This window comes from Carlito syrichta, unplaced genomic scaffold, assembly GCF_000164805.1.
Source record: "Carlito syrichta isolate Samal-C Ts95f unplaced genomic scaffold, Tarsius_syrichta-2.0.1 Scaffold305827, whole genome shotgun sequence".
Lineage (NCBI taxonomy): Eukaryota > Metazoa > Chordata > Mammalia > Primates > Tarsiidae > Carlito > Carlito syrichta.
This window is the reverse complement of record NW_007249923.1, coordinates 526,085-529,027: the sequence shown is the minus strand read 5'-3', so window position 1 is coordinate 529,027 and position 2,943 is coordinate 526,085. Positions and strand designations below refer to the sequence as shown.

Sequence of the window (2,943 nt, the reverse complement as noted above, 5' to 3'; positions counted from 1 at the left end):
GCGCGCGCTACCACGCCTGGCTAATTTTTGATTTATTGTAGAGATGAGGTCTCACCAAGTTGCCCAGGCAGGTCTCGAACCCGCAGGCTCAGGCAATCCACTCACCTCAGCCTCCCAAGGCGCGGGATTACAGGCTGAGCCACGGAACCTGGCTTGTCCTAACTTCTATCACCATAGATTAGTTTAACCTGCCTTGATCATCGGATAAATGGAATCATATTATATGTATAATCTTTTATATCTTTTTTCCTTCAATCAACATAATGTCTGCCAGATTCATCCATGCTGCAGTTTGTTCCTTTCTTTTTCATGAGTAGTATTGTTATTCATTAAGCTTTTAAAATCCAGCTGGTTATTATTGCTGGTTTGTCCCTCAAAATTCTTTCCATTCAATATATCCTCCTCATGTTCCTTTTCATGCATGTATCTCCTGTACATTTCCCTAGCAAAGCTTGCTGTGAGGATAATATGCAAGTGAACTATCTCTAGTACTATCCTTTTAAGTAGGGGTGATTCTCTCTACCGTCCACAAAAACAGATAACCAGGCTGTCCAGCATGGTGGTCATACGTACAAGCTTCAGAGTAGACAGATCTGGGTTTTCATTTCTGGTCTACCACTTAACAGATGGGTGGTTTGGGGCAGGTGATTTAACCTCTCTGTGACTGTTTTCCCATTTGTAAAATGAGGATAATAATACCTTCCTAATAGGGACTTGCGAGGACTAAATTATATTGTACATAAAATGTTTGGCACAATGGAAACTAATAATAGCCTCAAGCTAGACTATAATAAACGCCTTCTGCTTCGTTCACATACTTTCAGTTTTTGTAAATTGTATAATATAAATGGGTACATATTTTCAAAAGTTTGCAGACATTTTCATGTTTCTATCTAGAAAAATCTGTCATATATTTACTTAAAATAAATGTTATTTCCTAAGAAAAAATGCTTTCTATCATTTATTCACTGACAATTATATACTGAGCACTGATGATTAGACGCTCTTCTAAAGCACTGAAGACATGGCCCTACATTTTAGGATGTTTGGTCTGGGGAGGGTAAAAAACAAGAAATACATATAAAATACAGAGTATGACAAATGGTAATAATAATAATAAACATCTATTAATGTAGTGGTTAAGAGCATGATCTCTGGGTCCAGCGTGGTGGCTCAAGCCTATAATCCCAGCACTTTGGAAGGCCAAGGCGAGAGGATTGCATGAGTCCAGGGGTTCGAGACCAGCCTGGGCAACTTGGTAAGACCTTGTCTCTACAATATATCAAAAAATTAGATGGGCATGGTGGCGTGCTCCTGTAGTTTCAGTTACTTGGAAGACTGAGGCAGAAGGATCACCTGAGGCCAGCAGGTTGAGGCTGCAGTGGCCGTGAGCATGCCACTGCACTCCAGCCTGGGCAACAGAGTAAGACCCTGACTCAAAAAAACCCCCAAAACAACAACAACAAAAAAACCACGGTCTCTGGATTTACACTACATGGGTTCAAATCCCAGCTGTATGATATTGGACAAGTTACTTAATCACTTTGTGTTCTACCTCACCTGTAAAATGGGGATAATTCCACTTACCTAGTAAGGGCTACAGTATTACCTAGCAAGGGCTACAGTATCTATGAGCATACAAACAAATTTGATAAGTAATGGCTAATAATTATTGAATACTCAATACGTGCCAAGCACTGTGTTAAATGCTGATGTGCATTACTTCACATAATCTCCACAGTGCTGTTCCTACTATTATACCCATTTTACAGATAAGACAACTGAAGGCAGAGGTTTGAGTTATTTGCTCAAGATTACACTAGTAAATTGTGCCATAGAAAGGACACTCATCTATAACATGGGGAAAATAGTAATAGCATTTAATGAGAATCAGGCAAATTAATATTTGAAAAGTGCTTAGAACACAGCCTAGCACATAAGGCCTATATATGGGAATGTTAAATAAATACAAATTGCTATGGTGATTCAGTAAGTAACTTCCATGCATAGCGACTAAGTAAGACTTTAGAAAGGTGATATTTAAGCTGGGCCCAAAATAATAGACAGGACCTGGAGAGATGGAGGTGACAGAGAGGGCACTTCAGACAGGGAGGGAGGGAAGAAGGAAGGGAGGGAGGAGGGAGGAGGGAGGGAGGAAGGGGCAAGAAGTGAGAGAAAGCCCAGAGTAAGTAAAAGTAAAAATTAAAAACACACACAAAATACATGGGACATGGAGTAGTTAAGTTTGACTAGGGCAAAAAAACTCCCCTTTTCTCCAACCAGTCACTATTCCTGCCAGTTGAACTTCTTCAGTATATCTTATTATTTTCCTCTTATCCCCATAGAATCTGCAGTCCTTATCTCCTCGTCATAATCATCCACTGAATAATATTTATCGAGTGCTTCTATGTACCAGGCACTGCTCTAGGCACTGGGATACACCTCAGTGAACAGGCCAGGTCTCAGTTACTATCTTGCACTATAATAATCCTCCAAACTGGATTCTCAGCTTATGGCTGGCCCAACTCCAATCCAACCCTCACACAGCCACCTGAATGTGAAGACGCCGGCTGGACACTCCCTTGCTTAAATCTCCCTGTGGTATTTCCCCATTTTGTCCAGAATAAATTTCAATCTCCCTAGCATCCTGTGCGAGGCCCTTCCCTCATCGGTCGGCAGTCTTATCTGCCAGCCTTCATCCCTTGCCTTCTGCATTCGAGTCCACAGTAAAGCATGCTAAATCCGGGATACACACACTTAGAAATAAGCACTTGCTTAAAGAACGTGGAGAGAACTCCATCCCTATCTCATCCCTTGCACACGGAAACAATTCCCTCTGCATGCCTTGAATGGGAAAGCCTTGCATGCAGTCCTCTGACCCCAACTCTTAGAGCCTAAAAGCCAGCACAGGTGGCACACATCCGCTCCGCCACCTCTACCTAG

General features: G+C 41.7%; 1 protein-coding gene across 1 annotated transcript in view; it reads left to right on the top strand.

Moving 5' to 3' along the window:
- The window catches only part of MAGEF1 (MAGE family member F1), a 26,920-nt gene that overhangs the window by 22,277 nt on the left and 1,700 nt on the right, over nucleotides 1-2,943 (top strand).